The sequence below is a fragment of the Rattus norvegicus genome, chromosome 5 (genome assembly GCF_036323735.1).
Source record: "Rattus norvegicus strain BN/NHsdMcwi chromosome 5, GRCr8, whole genome shotgun sequence".
In the NCBI taxonomy this organism is placed as follows: domain Eukaryota; kingdom Metazoa; phylum Chordata; class Mammalia; order Rodentia; family Muridae; genus Rattus; species Rattus norvegicus.
Window position 1 is genome coordinate 109,052,578 of NC_086023.1, and position 24,842 is coordinate 109,077,419.

The 24,842-nt window shown below is 41.5% G+C and overlaps 1 pseudogene; it reads left to right on the top strand.

Annotated features, from left to right (window-relative positions):
• Positions 1–5,756: 5,756 nt before the first annotated feature.
• Positions 5,757–6,398, top strand: Gskip-ps1 (GSK3B interacting protein, pseudogene 1; annotated as a pseudogene).
• Positions 6,399–24,842: the final 18,444 nt, after the last annotated feature.

The following is a 24,842-nucleotide window of genomic DNA, read 5'->3' on the forward strand; positions in this document are numbered from 1 at the left end:
CTCAGTGAGTAAAAAGTTGCAGCATAAAGACGGCAGAAGCTCCTGAGGCCTCAACCCTATCTGAGGAGCTACTGACTACTGGATGCGGCTGCTCTAGGAGATTCACTTTTCTTTGAGGGATGGCGGCTGGCAGGTTGCCCATGCTCCAGTGAATGACCTCATACCCATGCATGTATGGCAGCACTAATTGGACTCAAGATACTGAAAACAGGAAAGAAGATGTGGACCTGGGAGCATGGTACATTAGGGAGTAAGGGGAGCTGGAGGGATTGGGGGTGGGTATAACTAATACATTCTATTTGACACTTTCTTTCTCTCTTTCTTTTTTTGTTTATTTTGGGTTTTTTGGTTTTTTTGTTTGTTTGTTTGTTTGTTTTTGAGATAGTGTTTCTCTGTGTAACCCTAGCTGTCCTGGAACTCACTCAGTAGACAAGGCTGGCCTTTAACTCTGCCTCCCTCTGCTTCCCAAGAGCTGGGATTAAAGGTGCATGCTACTACTACCAAGCTCATCTATGACATTTTCAAAGAATATATATATATACATAGACATGCATATGTATATATACATATATACACACATATACGCATTTGAACATGTATACATCATCATATACATATACATACACACACACACACACACACACACACACACACACACTTTTGAGAATCAAAAGACATAATCAACAGAGTGAAAAGCAACCTCTGAAATAACAGGAATGTCTGCAAGCCAGATAGGTAACAAGGAATTGTATTAGTTTTCTGTCGCTGTGATAAAACACTGACTAAATGCAATTTGGGAAGAAAGGGATTTATTTGGCTTATACTCTCACAACTCAGTCATCATTGAGAGAAACTGGGGTAGGAATTTAAACAGGAACTGAAGCAGAGAGCTTGCAGAGAGACTGCTTACTGCCTTGTTCCCATGGCAGGCCCAGCTTCTTTTTCTACCAGCCCAGGCCCAGCTGGCCAGGGATAGCGGTACCCAGAATAGGTGGGGCCTTCCTGCTTGAGACAGCAATAAAGAAAGTGCTCCACAGACACGCCCACGACAGACAGACACGATAGACAGGTCAATCTAGTGGAGACACTTTCTCATTGAAGTTTCCTCCTCTCAGGTGAGTCTGGTTTATACCAAGTTGACATAAAACTAAGCAGCACAGGAGTGAATATCTAGGCTATATAGAGTAATTCTAATGCATTAACAAATAATAAAGTAGAGATACAGGCAAATAATTTAAATAGCTATTAAATTAGGTATTAGCTGAAATACCCAACAAAGGGGAGAGAGAACCTGTAGAGACCATATCCAGAGGTTAGGCACAGCCCCTGGATAAGGGATGGGGCCACCCGCCCCTCTCAAAAATATTAACACAGAATTGTTCCTATCTAAAGGAAATGCAGGGACAAAGTGTGGACTAGAGACTGAAGGAAAGGCCATCCTGAGACTGCCCCACCTAGGAATCCATCCCATCTGCAGACACCAAACCCAGTCATGCCAAGAAGTGCTTACAGACAGGAGCATGGTGTGGCTGTCCCCTGAGAGGCTCTGCCAGAGCCTGACCAATACAGATGTGGATGCTTGCAGCAAACCATCAAACTGGGCACAGGAACCCCAATGGAGGAGTTAAGGGAAGCTCTGAAGGAGCTGAAGGGGTTTGCAACCCCATAGGAAAAAGAACAATATCAACCAACCAGAGCCCCCAGAGCTCCCAAGAACTAAACCACCAGCCAAAGAGTACACACGGAGGGACCCATGGCTTCAGCTGCTTATATAGCAGGTAATTGTCGTGTCTGCCATCAATGTGAGGGGAGGCCCTTGGTCCTGTGGAGACTGGATACACCAGCATAGGCAAATGCTAGGGTGGTGAGGCAGGAGTGGTTGAGTGGGTGGGGGAGCACTCTCATAGAAGCAGGTGAGAAGGGGAGGGGACAGGGAGGTTGAGGAAGGGAAACCAGGAAGGTGGATAATATTTGAAATGTAAATAAAATAACCAATAAAAAATAAAATAAAATAAAAACTGATAAATATACATATATACATATATATAAAACAAAACAAAATCACAATGTTCCCTTTCATATCCATTATGTGGAGATATACATATATGTATGTATATATATATATATTGTGTATACATTTTTTTTCTTTTTCTTCTTTTTTTCGGAGCTGGGGATCGAACCCAGGGCCTTGCGCTTGCTAGGCAAGCACTCTACCACTGAGCTAAATCCCCAACCCTTGTGTATACATTTTGATAAATAGAAACTATGATTCCTTGAGGCATTTTCAAGGAACCTATGAAGAGGAAATTTAAGGATTCTTTGGAAGGTCAAGTGTGTTGGATGGTGTTTTGCTGGGACGAAGACGTGAAGGAATATTTTCCGGAAGCAGACACAAGTGAAAGGCTGTTTAGCTAAGGCAAAATGAGACATGAAGGCACATTTCTGTGAATTGAACATAGGCGAAAGAATGTTCTGCTAAAGCAAGCATGTGAAAGGACACGTGATGAAGGACTCTTTGCTAACTACACACATGTATTGATCTGCCTTACTCCACAGAGAGAGCTGCACCAAAAATCGTCTGGCGGTATGCTGCAGATGCTTGCCTCTTCCAAGGACTCTGGACAATTGGCAGAGTGATGTCAGCTGAGACAGACTCACATGCAAGATGTGTGGTGAGGCAAGACCCGGGGAAGATACGTGATGTTGATAAATAGGACTCAGTGGACTGTGAGAGGAGCTCGGCTTGCTTGCATAGTTAAATGCTCCTTGGTCTTGAGTCTTCCCTGAGCTTGGCTTCATTGAGAGAGGCACAACTAAGAACCGCTTCTGGCATGCCTCTTGGTCCGAATTCCTCCTGCTGACTTGTGTCAATTTGGCTGAGGCTGTTCCTGTTAGGTCACGCCACCGCTGCTGCTATTCCAACACTATTGAAATAAACTGCTTGTATATCCATCAAGTGCTTGTGAGTGGATTGAGCTGCTGCTGCTGCTGCTGACCTGTGAACTTGAATGACTAATTTTTTGGTACCACAGATGGGATTTGCTCCAAAGAACCATTTTTAAACAGGCCCCTTTCCCCCATATCATTTCTTCTTCACTACCTCTGGTGGGTGGTGGGCTAGAAGGGAGATTAACACGTTTAAGAGCCATCATTAAACCTAGGCATTGAAAAAATTAAAGCGTCAAAGCTTGGTGTTGTTTGCCCCTCATCTCTCCTTCTATACTGACCTCTCGCTTATCTCTTGGTTAGAATCCTCTCCTCATTATTTTATTTCATTTATATCATTGGTATCCTACTATTCCCCTCACAAGACACACAAGACTCCTGTGCCTTTATACTTTGCTGGTTTGTGAGGATGCTGTATGTTGTATACCCACATTTAAGAACTTGAAGCTAGGAACCACAGTTGAGAATGTTCAGCCTTCATCTTCTTGAGTCTGGGTTAACTAACTCATATAATCTTTTCTAGGTTTGTTCATCTACCTGAAATTTTCTTGGTTTCAGTTTTATTTGCAGCTGGTTCATATTCCATGGAATATGAATAGGATATTTAGATTGTTTCTATTTCCTGGAGATTGTGAGATTGTGAGTAGAACAGCAATGAATACAGCTAAGCAAATATCTGTGGAATAGCATGGGTTTATGCCAAGGAGTGATCTGGGTTACATCGTGTGTGTGTGTGTGTGTGTGTGTGTGTGTGTGTGTCTTTAAAGGAAGTTAACCCCACCTGGGGTGACAGTGCTTCACACAAGAACCGTAGAGCAACAAAAGCCCCAGGCATAAGAAAACTTTCAAATGTCTGGTCAGGGTAGTCCAAGTGATTTGTAAAACATTTTAGAATATAGATATAACTGATGCCTCTCAGGGGTTGAGTATGGACCGCTATTGTTGAAGGCATCACACACTTTAGACACAGGACCTGGTTGATCTAGATCTTATCTGAAAGCTTCTTTCCTACAGTCTAGTTTCCATGGTTCCAGAAAATACTATGCAATTTGCCAAGGGAGAGAAACAATTAAACAGCTCTACACTGATGTAGAGGTTATGGAGGGATTCACAAGCCCCAACACTTGTGAATCAAGACAATTACAAGCATGGCAATAAAGATGTAATAAGTGACATTCACCTGTCGGTGGCAAACAACAGCTAGGAGAACCATCCCTGGTAATCAATTACCACCTCCTTGCTAGACCAGCGTAATTCCTTACTACATTCTAAATCTTTTATTTATATTCATGGATAAGTGTCCGTGAGTATCCATCCTTCAAAGAAGTGTCTCTTTTCAACAAATGGAGACCATCACAGAAATCCACCACTGACCACAATGCAGAGATTAACAGATCATGGGGAACCTAGTCCAAGTAGAGACATCTACATCACAGCCCCTGCATCTATGTCTCAAGGAACACTGTGAAAGAGGGGGTGGCATCTTAGTTAGGGTTACTACTGCTGTAATGAAACACAAAAGCAAGTTGAGGAGGAAAGGCTTTATTTAGCTTACACTTCCACATCATAATCCATCACTGAAGGCATTACTTGTGCCCTGGGCAGCTCTCTGCCAGACTCTACCTGTCCTTGGGGGTTGGGGGTGAGTTGACACAGAGTCAACAACACAGACTCCAGGAGCAAATAAGAAATGCTGTAGCAAGCTCAACTGAGCACTGTTGCAAGTTCCTTTAACACCCTTCACCTATGCCCCCATTGGTTCCAAGAAAGTATCTATTCTAAACAGCAGCTCCTGATTGGCTGACATTATTTGCACCAGCAATCCTTGCTCTCCCAGGCAGTCCTCAACTAGGTCCTCCTGCAGGAGATGCTTTTGCTTCCTGCTACATGAAAGAAGTTGGGTCAGGAACTCAAATAGGGTAGGGATCTAGAGGCAGGAACTGATGTAGAGGTTATGGAGGGATGCTGCTTACTGGTTTGTTCTCCATGTCTTGCTCAACCTGCTTTCTTGTAGAATCCAGGACCACCAACCCAAGGATGGCACCAACTACAATGGGCTGGGTCCTCCCCCATAAATCACTAATTGAAATAGAAAATATAGACTTACATGTCTCTCCCTCCCCCCTTTTCTCTCTCCAGCCCCTCCCAGGTGCCCTCTACCAAATCCCTGCCCTGTTTCCTCCTACTCTCAAGTTGATAGCCTCTGTTACAGACTTTTGTGTGCTATATGTATGTGTATGCAAAAGTGTATATAAATGCAACCTGTTGAGTCCAATTCTGTCATTTGTGTGACATAGTTTTGGGGCTCACCACTCTGTACTGAAAAACCAATAAGAGGACCTATCCTTGGGAAAGTCTTATTCTCCCTCCCTCAGCCATCATTACTTGCCTGTAGTTGTTTGCCTAGGGGTGAGACCCCTTGACAAATCTCCTTCCTTCCATATTAACATGTCTGTTGATGTTGCCATTGTTCTGGTCTTGTTAGAGGAGAGACTGTTTCACAGTAGACTTTCTGGATTCTGGCTCTTATAATCTTTCCTCCTGTGCTGGTTAGTTTTATGTCAACTTGACACAACCTATAGTCATCTGGAAGGGGAGAACCTCAACTAGGGAAATGCCTCCATAAGATCTGGCTGTCGGCTAGCACCCATATCAGATGGCTTTCAGCCTCCTGTAACTCTACCTGCAAGGCATCTGACTCCCTCTCCTGACCTCTGACCTTCAACTTCTGTAGACACCTGTTTACATGTGGTGTTCACTTACGCAGATACATAAATAAAATTTCACTCGGGACAAGGAAGAAGAGGAACATGGGAGCTCGCAGAATGGAAACAGACATATAATCCCGTGGATCTAAGCAGTATGTCTGGATTCGAAAACAGCTCTGAGCTCAATGGGTTTGAAGGAACGGATATGAAGGACATGCAGTGGAGGCTGAGGCCGTTGTCAACGACGTTCTCAAAACACGTTTGTCTCAAAAAGTCTGCCCTGTGCAGACGATGTGGCTTACATCAATGTAGAGACAAAGGAAAGAAACAGATACTGCCTGGCGCTCACAGAAGCAGGGCTCAGGGTGGCTATGCTTTTGACCAGGTGGAGGACCATTTGCAAACCCCCTACCATGAGACAGTCTACTCCTTGTTGGATACGCTCAGCCCTGCCTACTGGGAAGCATCTGGAAATGCTCTCCTTCAGAAACTGGACGCTTTGAAACGAGATGGACAGTCCTGACTCTCTCCTGAGCGGCTGCTGCTGGTGTAGAGTCTCACATAAGACTTGACACCCTGCATATCATCACTGTGGAAAGTGCATCGCTGGCTTATGTGCTTACATCCCTTCCATGTAGGCTTTTGACTCACAGCATAATTGACTCATAGAGTGCCTTAGTTTCAGATTCGTTTAAGGGGATTGTGAGACCATTGCTCTGACACTGTCCTTCTGAGTTTTACAGACACAGTCGCTCTGCATCTTCATACCTAATCAGTACTTCATTCTCTTATGACAGGGCTTCAACACTGCCAGCATTCTCCTTTACATCGAAAATTCTAGATTTGCACAGTAATATAGAAATTAGAATCGCTTCACTTGAGGCCTGGATTCAGCCTGCTAACTCAGGGGTTTACTACTAGCTTGGACTGATGATGTAGTGGTAATTTCGTTACTGGCCTTATTGGAAACAAACCGTCAACTAGTTTCCCCTGCACAAATTTTGAGATTTACTGCTCTACTCAATCTACTTACCAAACGGACTGATAAAGACGAACTGCTTATCTGTTATGTAACTAGGATAAAATGAAAGGCAGGGCAGAAATAATTCTCTATTCCTTGTTTGCAACAGCTAGCCAACCTAGATGGACAGACCATTAGTAAATGAATGTGCCAGTTACTCATCTCCACGCTATCTAAGCACATGAGCAAATAGAGGACCAGGCCCCACCTCAGCCTCCACTGTGGACAAGGAAGAGGATCCTGGTTTCCCTGGAAACCGTATCTTGGTCTGTGTTGGATCTTACTCCGAACGTTTGTTTACAATGTACAGTATATATATATATATATATATATATATATATATATATATGCACATATATATTCAGAAAGTATTTTTGCTTCAATGCTTCCCTTTCTATAAAGCCGTCCTTTGGTATTCCTACAGCACCCTTCCTCCCCAGCAGTTGGGCAGCACACTGTCCCATTGCCACATGAACAGTGCAACATGAGTGCATTGTATGGTTTGAAACCAAAGGACAAATGAAGCATTCAGAAACTTGATATTTTAAAAAAGGGATGCTCTGTATTTTATATTTTATTACAGTTCCTGGTGTTTATAAACTTAATAAAGTACTCCATGCTGCAAAATATAAAAAAATATAAATAAATAAATAAATAAATAAATAAAATTTCATCTTATTTTAAATGATGGTGTGATAATTGGTTTAATTAACAAAATTCCCAGGATATTAGTCAATCACATTTCTGGGTGTGACTGTGAAGGAGTTAACAGATACAACTATGTTAGGAAAGATTTGGACTAATCAATAGATTGATTCCTTGATGGATTCATAATATGGTTGCATTATTTGAAAAGAAAAAAATACAATGTTATTTCGCTTATATGAGCTAGCTGAAGTATTATAGCCAGATTTGCAGACTCAGAAATAGAATGGAGGTAGAAATGGGATGTGACATTCAACGAGAATGGGCTTTTCATTCCTCAAAACGAAAAGATTCTGGAGAGAGAGCTGTGACATAGTGTGTTAGTTACATTTCCCATTGGTGTGACCAAATATCATCAAGAAACAGCTAAGGGAGGATTCATGTTGGCTCATGGCACAGAATATGGTCCATCGAGATAGGGAAGGTCTGATGAGGCTGCTTACTCACACCTGGGTGGATCAGGAAACAGAAAGAGCTGAGTTTTGATGACCAGATGGCCTTTCCTCTTCCTGTTCTTATACAACTGAGAAACCCAGCCTTAGGATGATGCAAGCCACAGTCAGGGTCTGTCTTCCCCTCTTATCTGAGATAATCAACATCACAGGTACACCAAAAGTTTTGTCTTGCTCATTTTCTAGTCATCCTTTAATCCAATCAAGATGATAACCTAAATTACCCATCATGAGTTCACCCTCATCACATTTACTCTCCAACACATTGCGTTTACACAGTGCCACATGGCAATGTACAGTCAGTGTGTAACAGAGCCCGAGACCTTAATAGGCCAGGAGACCTTAGCACAACTGACTCCATGACGCAAACACCATTCAGGTCATACATCTCAGCACATAGACAGCACCACCTGCCAAAACTAAAATGAAGAGATAATCCATCAAAGCCCATAGTTTGAGGAAAGTCTCTAAATGTACTAACATTGCTTTTTGAGGTCTGTAGCTCTGCTTCTGGCTAATTGTTCTTGCTAACTGAGGTGTATAAATCTAGGATGTGTGTGTGTGTGTGTGTGTGTGTGTGTGTGTGTGTGTGTGTGCGTGCTTTAAAGCATGTGCTTTAAAGCCCAGCCTGAGAAAGGCTTGGGGCTATACTCGGATCCAAACACCCATTATGATCTTCAGGGAACTAATAAAGATTTTCTATTGGCTGAACCCCATATCTGAGCAGTCTTCTCTGGTGAACACCCCACAAGTGTACAATAGTTAACTCTGCTAAATCGAGCATGGTTAAGATGGTATATTTGAGGGTGGAGATATTGTTCAGTGACAGAACACTTACCTAGCCTGTACAAGACCTTAGACCCAAACCCCAACACTGAAAATGAGGATGAAATTTGCACTGCATGGGTTCTGTCACTTAAGTCATATTTTCTATACAATAATTAAGAAATATCCATTCTTCTAAAAAGTGTATGTTGCAGGTTATGCTCAACAAGTTTTATAGTAAATATATCAGAGACTTTATGCTCTAATGTGGATTGCTGTCTATATGCACGTGAGGGCAGGCACAAGATAAGGCAAGGCCTGTGATTGGGCAGTGGAAAAGAAAGGCGGACTGAGACTTTTAGGGACGGGACAGAGAGTACAGAGAGGGAGAAGGAGGAAGATGGAGGAAGAGAAGGGCGACCCAGATCCATGTGACTTTAAATAGCCACAGGTAGCTATGAATATCTTATAAGGGATGGATAATTACAGGACAATTTGTCTATCTAGGTGGGCAGTTTATATCAATATCAATTGACTCTGCGTTTATTGTGTGGACATTTTGTGGGATGAGAATTTACTGATATAAATCTGATGGATAAATTACAAGCCTCTAGAGTTTTGATTTTACCGGGTTCCTGGAAATTGTGACAGCTAACTGTGAGATGGCCGGTTATTACATGGGGCTGGCTGGCGTGCCAATGACCCAACCCACCAAGGGAACTTAGCCAGTCGGCAGCCATGAGAGTTCTGGGTCAGAAAGTGTGCCAAGATGGGAACGCCACACTGGTGCCGTCCCCTTCCCTGTCCCCTTTCAAAGAGTTCTTTACCCCACACCCCTCTCCTTTGCTACCAAGAGAGTGCTCACCCACCCACCCCCTTACCTACCCACCCACCCCCATCTCACTCCCTCCCCATATCTCCCTTCCCTGGGGCATCAAGTCGCTAGCTACAGGATTAGGCACATCCTCTACTGAGGCCACACAAGGCAGTCAGTCTGTGCTACACATGTGCCAGGACCTTGGACCAGCCGTGTATGGTCTTTGACAGGTGGGATAGTCTCTAGGAGCTCCCAGGGGTCCAGGTTAGTTGATGCTGTTGGGCTTCCTATGTGATTGTCACCCCCTTCAGCTCCTTCAATCCCTCCCCTAACTCTTCCATAGGGGTCCCCGACCTCCATCCAATGGCTGGCTATAAGTATCTGCATCTGTCTCAGTCAGCTGTTAGTAGAGCCTCTCAGAGGACAGCCATGTTAGGTTACTGTCTGTAAGTACAACATTGCATCAGTAACAGTGTCAGAGTTTAGTGCCTGATTGTTGGTGCAAACTGGTGCAACCACTCTAGAAGTCAATCTGCCAGTTCCTCAGAAAATTGGAAATAGTTCTACCTGAAGACCTAGCTATGCTGCTCCTGGGCATATACCCAAAAGATGCTCCACCATACCACAAGAACACGTGCTCCACTATGTTTATAGTGTTTATTTGTAATAGTCAGAAGTCGGAAACAACCCAGATGTCTCTCAACCAAATAATGGATACAGAAAATGTGGTTCATTTACACAAGGGAATGCTATTCAACTATTCCAAACCAGGACACCATGAATTTTGCAGGCAAATGGATGGAACTAGAAAATATTTTCCTGAGTGAGGGCCCATACCCAAAAAGATATGCATGGTATATACTCACTGTTAAGTGGATAATAACCAAAAAGTACAGAATACCCATGATATAACTCACAGACCACATGAAGGAAGGCCCAAATGAGGATGCTTCAATCCCACTTAGAAGAGGGAACAAAATGATCATGGGAGGCAAAGGGAGGGAGAGACCTGGATGGGAGGGGGGAGGGGAAGGGGGGACAGGATCAGGTATAGGGGAATACATAAGAGAAGCCCAGAGGACCATGAGAATGAATGGAAATATGAGGTAGTGGGGACGAGTGGGAACCACTAGAAAGTCCCAGAGATGTAAGAGGTTCCCAGGACTCAATGGGGTGACATAAGCCAAAATGTCCAACAGTGGGGCGATGGAACCTGCAAAGACAACCTCCAGTGGATTGAGAGGGCCCCCAGTGGAGGAATGTGGTCATCAACCTACCTTAAAACTTTTGACCCAGAATGGTTTCTGTCTAAAAGAAATGCTGGAACAAAAAAAAAAAGAAAGAAAGAAAGAAAGAAAGAAAGAAAAAAGAAAGGAAAAGAAAAGAAAAGAAAAAGAAAGAGCAGAGGTTGAAGGAAAATTAGTACCTTTATAATCTGTGAAAAACTATCCTGATAAAAGCAACCCAACTTAGGGAAAACATAGGGGGTTTTGCTTTAAGCTTCCTGTAGGACAGAGTTCATCATGGCAGCCACTGTGGGATGCAGGCAGAGGTAAGAGCAGGAAGCTGACTGGTCACGTTTCATCACACTCAGGAAGCAGAGATGGACTCGGACATGGGGACAGACAATAAAGCCTCACGACCCAACCCCAGTGACTCACTTCTTCCCATTAGGCTCCACACCTAAGATTCCATAATTTTCCCAAACAGCATCATGAGCTGTGACCAAAGTCAACACTGAAGCCTAAGGGGGCAACTGATACAATGGATAATCTATCCCTACTATATAAACCAATATTTTGTAAGATTAGAAGTTCAACAATTTTTTTATAAGGCTTGAATGCACCTGACCTGATCAGATCTCAAAAGCTAATCAGGGTCAGATCTGCTTAGGAACTAATTATGAGAAAATTTCCACGTATGTAAAGTGGATATTATATAGAGTGGTTAAAATGCATGGCAAATGCCCTGATAATTACCACACATGACTTACTTCCAAGTTGGCTATATAATCAACGAAGTGAATTAAGATTGCAAACTGTTACTTGTACAAATATGGACTTTTGGGCCCAACTATATTTCATGTAATCATACATCAGTAATCTTGTGTTAATCTACTTGTTTTAATAAGTGCATTTAAAACATAAATATATGCAGATTTCCTGTATCAATTTAGCTTGATCAACAATAAAATTGCAAATGTTATTTTGCATAAGTACATAGAGTAAAAATCCTTAACCATCTAGAACACCAAATCATTATTGCTAAGAAATATAATGCATCCTACTTACTTTAAAATAAATTAGCTACTACATGGGAAAAAAATTAAAATTCCCACCAAAGATGTTTTTAAACTTTGAGTATATGGGTATTTTTCCTACATGTATGACTATGCACTATTTATATTTCTGGTGCCCACAAAGGCCAGAAGAAGGCATTGGAAACCCTGCAACTGGAGTTAGAGACTATTGTCAGTCACCCTGAGGGTGATGGGACTCTAACCAGGATGCCTGAAATAGCAGACAGTGCTGTTAACTGCTAAGCCATTTCTCAGGCCCCAAAATATAAAAGTTTAAGTGACAAAAGTGCATATGAAAAATAATTAGAATGGTAACCTGCAAGTACGTTTTTTAAAAAAGCTATGATGAAAAACAATTCACTGAAACACACAAATGTCCTCAGACAGGATTCTGCTACTTTCTCCCAAGTACAATGACCGAGCTTAAGGAAGGTGCCTGTCCCTAGGGTGTTGGGTGTTGACTGCTTTGTTAGATTTCTCTCATACACCATTTTAGAAGGTGTTATTGTAGGGTAACAGGCCTACCCCTGGCCCGTCCCAAAACCTGAGACTTGGAAACCCCTAACCCTGTGACTTAGCACTAATGGCCAAGTAATACTTCCAGCACAATGTTCTTGTCCACTAGCTAACTGCACATGCTCTATAAAAACCCGCCCCTCAGCCTGGCCCACTGCTGTCTCTCTTCTAGTTCAGAGTCACAGTTTTGTGTCTCTTGCCATAAATCTCCTGTGTAAGGTTTGTTGAATAGTGTGACTTCATGATATTCCTTGGCTCCCAACTGCCAAGATGCCCTTGCGCTGGAAAACCCCTTTCAATTATATTTAGGGTAGTACTGCCAGAGATCATGGGTAAGGCATGTGTAGGCTTGCTTCAGGAGGATGATCCTTGGATGTTATGATTGTTAGTTTGCTGAAACATGTGAGTCAGAGAGAAAATGAATATATCTCAGGTCCAATTTTGTACCAATATCTAGAATATCCTTGATGATAACCTGAGACATGAAATTTAAAAACAGATCCAGAAGAGTAACTGAGTAGGAAGGAGATAGAAAACACTGAGCAGAGCCACCAGGAAAAGAAAATTCCTTACATCTGTACTCATTGCTTCCCATGACACTCTGGACTTCTCTGTGCACCTTCTGGAAAACACCTCTCCCCTTCTCTTGCCCCAGGAGCCCTAGGCATTGTATGTGAATCACTGTCTACCATTAGCATAGACATTACTTAGTAATTGTTCAACGGTGTGAAGAAACTATCCTGGTTCAGAGAGTTACTGGATTCCTGAGATTGCTTAATCATTCCCTAATTGTATGGCATGTTCTTTCAAGTCACAGCATTCTCTCCACCTGGAACATTTCCTCCAGGAGGAAAGAGATGGCCCATCAGCCTCCTGCGGTCAGCAGGTGGTAAACAAAAGGTCACATGTTCAGAAGAAAAAACTGGGAAGATTCTTGACTCTTGAGGACATTGGTACAATTGTTCTTTGGTCTGTCATAGGCTCCCTTTCTGTGTGAATAGACTGCGTGAGTGCGTGCGTGCGTGCGTGCGTGCGTGTGTGCGTGTGTGCGTGTGTGCGTGCGTGCGTGCGTGCGTGCGTGTGTGTGTGTGTGTGTGTGTGCGTGTGTGCTGCATCACCCCAGGAAAAGTCTGTCACACAATAATAATGTTCAATAAGAATTAAAAAAAAACGTTTTTATTAGGTCTTGGAGAATTTCATACAATGTATTTTTTTATTTTTGAGAGTATAATACAATTACAATATTTCTTTTTTTCCTCCAAACCCTACCATATGCCCCTTTCTTTTCTCCTTCTAACTCATGGAATCTTTTGTCATAAATTGTTATTGCATAAATAAGTGTTTGTGTATGCATTCTTAAATACTCAGTCCATATAATATCATCTGTATGTATGTTTTCAAGGCTGACCATGTGGCACTGGACAGTCCATTGCTGTGCTCTTCCTGGTGAAGACCAACTATCCCAATGCCAGCTTTATTCTTGTAGTTCTTTGTTTAGAGTTGAAACCTCATGGCTTTTCCTTGGTCACATTGTCATATCTGCTGTGTCATTCTTGTTCAGCAATATTTTGGGATAATCATGATAAGGCTTTCTGATTGTAAGGCTTTCTGATGATAAGGCTTCTGGCATTATTAGGAGACACAATCTCACAGCAAATTTCCTGATCTTCTGCCTCATACTATCTTTCCCGGAGCCTTAGGTTTGAGAGTGTTTTATGAATGTATTCGCTGGGTCTGGGCTTCACAACTCTGCATTTTGTTGATTCTGGATTTCTGTAGTTCTCTCCATCTGTTTCCTTGATAAAGACTACACTATCTGTGGGTATGAGAACAAATGTTTATGGGGGCTGGAGAGATGGCTCAGTGGTTAAGAGCCCCAACTGCTCTTCCAGAGGTCCTGAGTTCAATTCCCAGCAACCACATGGTGGCTCACAACCATCTGTAAAAAGATCTGATGCCCTCTACTGGTGTATCTGAAGACAGCTACAGTGTACTTAATATACAATAAATGAATAAAAATTTAAAAAAAAGAACAAATATTTACATGTCATTTTTAGGTGTTATACTGGTTTAAAAATTCGTGCTTGTAGGTTCTCTTCCAAAAACCATAAGCCTGGAATGCACTAGTTAATTTCTAGTACCAGGAATGTTTTACCGCTTTTTGAGCAGTCTTAAGCTGAATTAGACAGCTATTTAGCTGGCAAGGATGTGCAGAAAGAGGAACACTCCTCCATTGTTGGTGGGATTGCAAACTGGTACAACCACTCTGGAAATCAGTCTAGAGGTTTCTCAGAAAATTGGACATTCCACTACCTGAGGACCCAGCTATACCTCCCAAAAGATGCTCCAACATATAACAAGGACATATGCTCCACTATGTTTATAGCAGCTTTATTTATAATAGCCAGAAGCTGGAAAGAATCCAGATGACTTCAACAGAGGAATGGATACAGAAAATGTGGTACATCTACACAATGGAGTACTACTCAGCTATCAAAAACAATGACTTCATGAAATTCATAGACAAGTGGATAGAACTAGAAAATATCCTGAGTGAGGTAACCCAATCACAGAAAAATACACATAATATGCACTCATTGATAAGTGGATATTAGCTCAAAAGCTCAACTTACCCAAGATGCAATCCACAGACCACATGAAGCTCAAGAAGAAGGATGACCAAAGTGTGGATGCTTCACTCCTTCTTAAAAGGGGGAACAAAAATATTCATAGGTAGGAATATGGAGGCAAAGTTTGGAGCAGAGACTGAAGGAACAGACATTCAGAGCCTGCCCCACATGTGGCCCATACATATACAGCCACCAAAACTAGATATGATTGATCAAGCTAAGAAGTACATGCTGGGGGTTGGGGATTTAGCTCAGTGGTAGAGCGCTTGCCTAGGAAGCGCAAGGCCCTGGGTTCAGTTCCCAGCTCTAAAAAAAAGAACCAAAAAAAAAAAAAAGAAGAAGTACATGCTGACAGGAACCAGATATAGATCTCTCCTGAGAGACATAGCCAGAACATATCAAATACAGAGGTGAATGCTAGTAGCAAACCTTTGAACTGAGAATGGGAACCCCTGTTGGAGGAAGTAGAGAAAGGATTGAAAGAGCTGAAGGGGCTTGCAACCCCTTAAGAACAACAATGCCAACCAACCAGAGTTTCCAGGGACTAAACCACTACCCAAAGACTATACATGGACTGACCCATGGCTCCAACTGCATATGTAAAAAAGGATGGTCTTGTTGGGAACCAATGGAAAGAGAAGCCCTTGGACCCTTGGACCTGCCAAGGTTGGACCCCCAGTGTACAGGAAGGGAGTGGATGGGGAGGGGAAATACCCTTATAGGAGAAGGGAGGGGGAAGGAATGGGGGCTTATGTCTGGGAAACCAGGAAAGGGAATAACATTTGAAATGTAAATTTAAAAAATCCAATAAAAAAGAGGGGGAGCTATTTAATTAGCACCAAGGTATGTATGCCAATACCTCACTCTTGGGGTTATAATGCCCTGATGGTCATCCATGTGGCTCAGGGGCATCATGTCTAGATAGGAACATTGATTGCTTTTGTCCTTCAAAATTGTGGTACATTCTGGTGACATTCTCAAGAAGGAGACAGCTTAGAGAGTTCCAGTTCAGGGAGTCACTGAGGCCCTGTCTCTCATAGGCATTCTGTCTTCAGCAATAGGGAATTAACATCTAGCTGGGGGGTGTGGAACCAGGGGCAATAGCAATAGGCTATATGTTTTGGGAGTCTCTTGGATAACTCTGTCCAACAACACAAAAGATGGCTTCTCAAGTCTGTTTTTTTTTTCCAGATAGTCTTTGGCTCATGGAATGACCACTGTCAGCCCATATGAGGGGAGTTCATTAGAACTTTATATTTATATACAGAATTATGTGAATTAGGGGATTTTCTTACATCAATACTATTGTATGCCTCCTTGTGGCTTTTTTTAGACATCCTTATTGTTAGTTTAACCTCTTCATTCCACCTTTTGTACTTACCTCATTCCCACACTTCCTAAAGAGCCCCTTTGCTCATTTCCCTTACAAGATCACTTGCTTTACAATGTATTTTGATTGAATTCATCTTTCTCCTGAATCTCCCCCACCTCCATATCCATACAATTCTCTGTGTATCTATGTTCCTCTCTGGCATCGTCTCTCTCCATCTCTTTCTGCCTCTGTCTCTCCTACTCCATCTCTCCCCAGTCCAGTTCCTGTTAGCCAACTACTCCTAAGTATGGCTCTTGTTGAGTGTGACCAATACACAGGTATCATACCATTAAAGAAAACCAGCTTTCCCCATTCCAATAGCAATCAAATGCCAATACCTCTTCAACTAGAAGTGGATCTTAATGCACATTATCCCTTCTGAATGATGAAATTTCGTTGGCTTGATCTTGGACAGGTCTTGTGCGTGTTGTCACAACCCCTGCATATCTGTATGCACAGCACCCTATTATATTTGGGAACCACCATTTTCTTGAGGTCATCTACCACCCCTGGTTCTTTTGGTCTTTCTGCCCCCTCTTCTATACAGATACCTAAACCTTCGTAGGAAGAACATCTCATTTAGACCAGAATAGTCTCAAGTCTTTTATTCTCTATACACTGACCTATTGCAGGTCTCTGTTAATCACCAAATACAGCAAGAAGAAGTTTCTCTGATGAGAGTTGAGTCATATACTGACCATTTTTGAACATTTTGCCCCAAGGTGGTGTCTGTCATTGATGGCCAGGTGTGCTACTTGAAGGCAGCAAAAAGATGAATCTTCTGTTTTTTATTTAATTTTATATATATGTACTGTCTTTTCATTCTTTCTCCCCTCCCTTTCCTCCCTACAATCTTTCCTAGGTTCCCTATTCAAACGTGTCCTATTTATTCTTTGAGGAATATATATAACTATTTATATACATATATATAATATATATAACTTGCTGAGTTCATTTAGTGTTGCTATATATACTTTATGGCTGACCACTTAGTATTGAATAATCACTCAGGAGGCTCATCTCTGGAGAAAAATGATTCATTTTCTTTCAACCATCACAAAAAGTCTGTGACCATTCATCTAGGAATGGGTTCTTATGAGATTCCTCCGTCTATGGTGTCAACTGATATAGCCACTGTTCAGCCACATCATAGAGACTCTAGGGGTGCAAATTTCCCTGTCATATATAGAAGAAACTATCCTGCAACAGACATCTTTCCTGGTTCTTTACAATCTTTCCATCCCTTTTCACAATGTCCCCTGAGCCTTGGGAGTAAAGGTTGTACTATAGAAGTATCAACTGGAGATGGGCACTCCTTGGTCTGTTCTTCTCTGCATTTTGACCAGTTGTAGCTTCCTATAATGGGCTCCATCTGTTGCAAAAGAAGCTCCTTTGAGGAGGGGTGAGAGCTACACTTATCTATAGATAAAAGGATAAGTACTGAATGTGGTTAATTCTACTGGTTTAGAGAAGAGACAGGAGGATTCTCTTCTAGGATCCTTGGCCTTACCAGCCATGGGTAGTAGTCTAGCTTTACAGTACCTGACATGAATTCCCAAGAATCAGGGCTTTCTGTCCTGATCCTCTACTTTATCCTCACATCATGATATTCTATGTTCTGCTTGATTCATTCTACTGGCTAGACTTTCCCTTGAGTGTTCTATTTGGGTTATTGGGTTCTATTTGACTTGACATTTCTATCAGTTATGTGTTTGTGCTTTCTTGGATATTACTCAAGTGTTTATCCTCTCTAAGTTCATTGAGATGCTTTGTTGTGTCTTCTTTAAATTCTTTGATGAAGTTTATCATTGTTCCTCTAAATTCTGACCCTGGGGTTTTATCTAGGTAATTCACATTGGCAAGCATTCCTATAGGACTTGTGAATTTGGCGGTAGAGATATTGCCTCCATCTTTCATATTGCTTTTATTTTGTGATAAGATTTGGGTATGTGGAATTTTTTATTAGTTTTGTGTCTGATATGTACAAAGCAGGTTGGGGCACAGATATGCTGGCACAGTTGAGCCTAATGTTCCATATAGCTTAGGTGGAATGAACTCAAGTGTGCAGAAGGGGCTGGGCTGGTGTGCAGGATATGCATCCTAGTCAATGTCTGGAGTTTGGAGATAGAGCTGAGGATCGGGGAGAATATAGGAATGGGAAGATTTAATGTACTCAACCAGTTAGACCCTGACCCATGGGATTCAGCACCTGAATGGACAGAGAAGTTGGATATAAGGCACGAGGAGCCTGTAGGTTGGAGATGGATGGAACAGGTCTGGGCCTGAGCCTGTAGATTGTGGAACACATCAACAGGGCTTTCTCAGCTAGGCTGAGTCACTAGATGTAGAACCTGGACTGTATCTGTGGGGTTGCTGGGGGTGGGGAGGACTCACCGAGCTAGAACATGGTACAAGATATACAGGGTCTGGCTGGGCAAAGAAGTTGGATATGATATGTGAAGGGCATGTAACTGTTGGTACAAACTTTTTATAACCCCATAGATGAGGTTTTAATAAAGTGGATATTTCATAAAGGCTCCAGGAATAAGAAATAAGAAAGTACTGGTCCACAAAAGAGAAGCAAGAAGTTTCTGTTATAAGGAACCAAAATGGGCTTCTTACAGTTCAATGACATAGAAAAGACTTCAAAACAAAGAAATTGAGTAATCACAATTGAATTCTCCATACAGAAGTAGATTTTCCTAAGGGATATTGATGACAGCTGGCAAGACCTAGAAAAGATTGCAAGTGGGGAGAAGAATATTTATATTGTTATAAATGATGTTGGTGAGGAATATTATTTCATCAAAATGTCTGTCCTTTGGGTAGATTTGCTATTTATTTTAGTTACATGGTCCCATCACTCATCTACATGTCAGGAAAATAATGTAATAGCTGATTATAAACTAGCAGTGTTCATTCTGTCAACAAGAAGTGACAGAAGCAAAGTGCTGGGGCAAGCGGGTTTCATCAAAACTCTAGGCGATACCAGACTTGTGGATAAAGCACAATTTAATCTGATGGTATAATCTCTGAGTTTTGTGGTGCCATTTGGTTGGTAGAGGGCTTGACAAACAGATATGAAGCCCTGGGTTCCATCTCCAGCACTGATTATAATAAGTATGTTGCCACATATCTATAACATCAGCACTCAGGAGCGGGAAGCAGGAAGATTGGGAGGTTGAGGTCATCTTTCCTGATAGAGTGAGTTCCTGGTCAGTCTGGGATGTGTCAAATCTCAAATGAACAAGAAAAAAATTACAAAAATCAAAAGGAAGTATTTGGGGCTGGAAAGATTGCTCAGTGGTTAAGAGTGCATCCTGTTCTTCTGGAGGACCTGAATTTAATACCCAACACCTGCATCAGATGGCTCACAACTTCCTGTAACTCCAGGTCCAGGTGATATGACGCTCTCTCTTTGTCCCTGAGGTACTTGCATACACATGGCATACATTCCGCATTCCACGATTTCCCGCCTACATATTCACTCAGGACTGCCTAGGCTCACCACTGGTATCATTGTCAAAAAAAATCCTAAAGCCTATTCAGGGTAAATCTATATTATTTCTTAGAATTGCCTGTAAATCAATAATTGACATTAATTAAATATTAAACTTGGAATATCCTAAAAGGGCTGGTGACTGTCTTCCTGAGAAGATTAAAAGAAATTTAACTTAGTTAACTCCTCCTCCCTGTGCTGTGTATAATAAGCATGCTGTAGTTCTGGACTTTTGTGTAGTTGGTGCTGCTCCCGCACAGCACGGCCTACCTGATTCTGGCTTTTCTGTGCATGTGGTGTGTGACTGTCCTTTCTTTATTCTGTCATTGTCCTAGTCAGTTTTCAGGGCCAATTTATATATGGTTCTAAGAAATGATATAAATTTAATCTAGATAGGTTTTGGTTTTCAACAATGGTGGTCTCTTAAAAAACAATTCTATAACATCATAGCTAGGATATTAGTGTTGACACAATCATGAGACCACAGAACACTCACTTACTAGAAAGGTCCCCCTGAGTTATACTTTTATAGTCATATGCACTGTGCTCCTGTCTTTTAAATCCCCAGAAAGCACTACTAATGTAGCTACATTTCTCTAATTTCATCATTTCAATGATATCACTTAACGGGAATCTTACAGTATATGATCTTTCTGGATCGACTTCCATTCAACACAATTCTCTGGACACCCACCCAGGATGTTGACTGAGTCAGTGTTTCTGTGCTTTCTCATTGCTGAGTAAAATTATCACATGGTATGGTTCTATTAGGTCATCTGACTGACCTCCAGCTACGGATCACTTCCAGTAGAGCTCAGTCAACACTCGGGTACAACTTTGTGTGGGATATACCTTCTTTTCTATGGGTTTTAATTGTTGGGCAGTATAAGACTTTCATATTTACTGTCTTTAGAGACTACCAGAAGCTCTGTATCATTTTACATTCACACTAGTGCTATAGTAATATTTCCCCATGTCTACCAGCTTTGTGTGTGTCACTGTGCTCTAAATGTTTAGTCTCTGTGTTATATGTGCAGTGGTATCTCATTATTTAATTCATAGGTTTTATTGAGTCCCCCAAAGGGTATTGACGGAGATGGAGATAACCAATGATCTGTCTGTTTTCTTCAGTGAAATACCTCTATGTTTTGTCTGTGCTGTGACTGACATTTTGTGCTTTTACTGTTGTGCTTTGACAGATTTTTGTCTACTGTAGATTCTGGTACCTTGTCAGACATGGGATTTGGAAGCTATTTTATCCTACTCTACAGTTTGTTTCTCTATCTAGTTGATGAAAAGTCTACCAAGTCTTAATTTTGATGAAGTTAAATGTGTCGACCTCTCTTTTTATGGATCTTGTTTGGTGTCAAATATAAGAACTCTTTGTTTGTAGATCTTAAACACTTTTCACGATGCTTTAATTTAAAATTTATTCCATACAGTCTTAGGCTTTATCATACTTTCAATTTTGAAGGAGTGAATTTATTAACTACATAACTAGCCAAAGTAAAAAAAAACAAAAATAGCAAAAGAGATGGAAAGAACATGAATGGAAAATATTAAACCAGGTGTTCAACATATGTACTAAAAATAGACTGGGGAAGCCCATTTAAGGAAAACAACTGCAATTTCCTAATAGTGAGCATCTCAGGGTTAAGCAGAGTGCCTCCTAGGGTCTTCACCCAGGTAGAAGAGTAAATAGTGGTAAAATGGTGATGATATCAGCCTATGGGCTTGCACCAGAAACCAAGTAGACGGATTGGGGATTTAGCTCAGTGGTAGAGCCCTTGCCTAGCAAGCGCAAGGTCCTGGGTTCGGTCCTCAGCTCCGGAAAAAAAAAGAAAGAAACCAAGTAGAATATTCCAGTAGATATCCCCACACCCATGCACATATGGGCAGCACTAGTTGGACTTAGCGAGTTATTTAAGAAAAAAAAAACAAGTTTAGAAAAGGCATATGAAGGGTATATGGGGGAGCTAGAAGAGGGGAGATAAGAGATATGCATGTTCATATTCCATTGTATACATGCATGAAAGTCTTAAGAATAAAACAAAATTTAAAAGAGAAATATTAAAACCTGAGAGAGACAGAGAGAGAGACAGACAGAGAGAGAGAGAGAGAGAGAGAATACATAAGGAAGTTCCTTTAAGGGAGCTATTGGGAGTTGTCAACAGAGGGAGACCCTGGACAGAGAAATGTTCCCTTGAGTGAGGCTTCCATGTGAAAGAATAAATAGCAACAGACAGAGATGATGTCATCAAGTTAGGTGCTTACTAACTTGCCTGTGGACACTGACTGGGGAAGCGGAGGCAGTCACCTAGAACTCACACTTAGGCTTTCTACTCATGGATAAGTCTCCCATGGCTGAACTTCTGGCTTCTCTTTCCCACCATAGGCATTTTTATGCCATGGGACAAACAGTAGTAACCACTGTTGGAAATGGTTTACTTTTTAGCTGTTCTCAGCGACACGATGTTGTACTCTTGGGATGTTTCATTATGGTCTTTTCGTAGAGCTAGAGAAGTGATCATGTTCCCATATCAGCAGTGTTAGAAAACACTTTGGGACAAGTGTGCTCAGGTCCAAAATGAGGGTCATAGGAAGCAACCCTGTCTCCAAAGCCAGTTTCTCAAACAACATATGACAATTTACCAATATAACATACATTATAAATTATACAGCTTTTCATTTTATCATTAGAAACATCATTCATTTAAACTTAATTGCTGCACTAAGTATAAGACTTGAGTCCAATCTCATTTTTCTATCTCTGGATAGCTAATTTTACCTGCACCATTTACTGAAAAACTGTCTTACCTCCTTCAAATTTTACACTTTTGTTTAATATACGTTGAAAATGTATGCATGAAGGTCTATTTCGGGGCACCAATCTTTCTTACACACCACCACTATCTGTTCTTTAAAATCAACATTGTGCAGTATATCTTAAAATTAGGTAGACAGAGCCATGCCAATTTTTTTCAACTTTTTAAAGATTTAATTACTTCATGTGTATTGGTGTTTTGCCTTCACTATACATGTTTACCATGGTTATGTCTGGTGCCCACAGAGATCAGAAGTCACCAGGTTTCCTGGAACTACAGTTTACAAGTGGTTTGTGAGGCACATGTGGGTACTAGGAACCAGACCCAGGTACTTAGCAAGGGCAGCACTTAACCAACTCTCTCGAGGTTGTTTTTGATGATCTGGTTTCTTAAATTTCCATTTAGCCTTTAGAACAATTTTATCCATTTTTATTTTAGTGTAATAAGATATATTTCTTATTATATCTTAGTATAATAAGTATAATGTAGTGGTTTATGTTCCCATGCTAATTATATTACCCAAAAACCTGTATGCAGTGTCCCACATGAAGGCTGAAGGAAGCCTGCCTCCAATTGGCTGTGTTGCCAGCGGCCAATGACTGGGCAGGGAGACAGGGCCAGGACTTTTAGGATTCCCTGACAAGAAAAGTGAGAGAGGGAGAAGACGGGGAGTCTGCCAAGAGAAGGGTGAAGAATGGAGCACACCAGGAAAGGAGCAGGTGGGTGAGGTGGTCAAAATGTAGGTGTAAAGAGAAAGCAGCCCGAAGAAGGGCTGCCCAGAAGGGTCCATGGGCAGCAAAGATAAAATATAGATTTAGTAAGTATTAATTTAGAGATATCAGAGGGGAGAGTGTGTTAGCCACGTGGAGGTTCAGGAATGACTCAGCCACTGAGCTAGCTAAGGCATATATAATGGGTGTGTGTGTGTGTGTGTGTGTGTGTGTGTGTGTGGTGTGTGTGGTGTTTCCATTTGGGATCCAGAACATTGAGGCTGGTGGCAAGGAGCAGTGTGTGCATCCTCTAGGAGTTTAGTTTTAACGATTTACCACAACAATATAATGTATACTTGGCATAATGTCTTTCATCTATGAACACGGTACCTCTTCCAGTTATTTCAGTCTTCTTTCCTTAATATTGTTTAATAGTTATCATAAAAATCCACATGCATGTTTTACTAGATTTATAACTCAGCTTTATTACTTCTTTTTTTTTTTTAGATTTATTCATTTGTTATATATAAGTACACTGTAGCTGTCTTCAGATACACCAGAAGAGGGCATCAGATCTCTTTACAGATGGTTGTGAGCCACCATGTGATTGCTGGGAACTGAACTCATGACCTCTGGAAGAGCAGTCGGGTGCTCCTAACCGCTGAGCCATCTCTCCAGCCCCCAGCTTTATTACTTCTAAGTAACTACACACTTGATGCATTTTCAATTTTTCTGTCAGTGTTCATTGCTCATATGTAGAAATAAAATTGATTTTTATATGTTTATCTTGTATCTTTTCAGCTACTTCTCCAGCACGATGTCTGCCTCTGAGTTCTCATGCTGCCTGCCATGATAACAATGGAATAAACCTCTGAAGCCATAAGCCAGCCCCAATTAAATAGCTATGGTGTCCCTTCACAGCGATAGAACGCTGAATAAAGTAGATGCCTCATTAATGTCCACATGTTAAGTAGGCAGCCAGGTATGAAAGTCTTGAATAGTCTGAGACAGAGACAGAAATTAGTGTACAGTGCACATAATGAAAGCATTTTCTTCCATAATGTGGCACAAGACTGAAGGACATCACAAAGAAGTGCTGTGCAGAGAGGAGAGTAAGACATGCTGGGCGTATCCCCTCATTGGGAAGTCCAGGGAAGAGGACAAAGCAGCCAAGGAAGGAGGGACAGGTGAGATCAAAGGGTGCAATTGCAATGTGTACCTTAGAATCCTCTTGAAGAAAGAAAAACATGGGGTTGCCTCAAAGTGCAGCAGCATGGATATGTCAACGTCAGTGATAAGGGAAAATGTGGACAATGAAATTGATCACTGAATTTAGTGTTAAGAAATCATTGTGGCTATGAGAACACTTTCATCAGTGTCAAAGATAAAAGGGTAACCGTAGAGGGATTCAATCTGAAAAGGAGAGCAGATAAGTATCATAGACTATTTTGAAACAAGAATTATATTTCAAGTAGATAAGAATGTAGAGATTCATTGAAATGAAATGAGTTTACCCACAACTCAGAGTCAAGCAAATTTAACCTCTGATGTTACTACTTCCTATATGTACTCTCCTC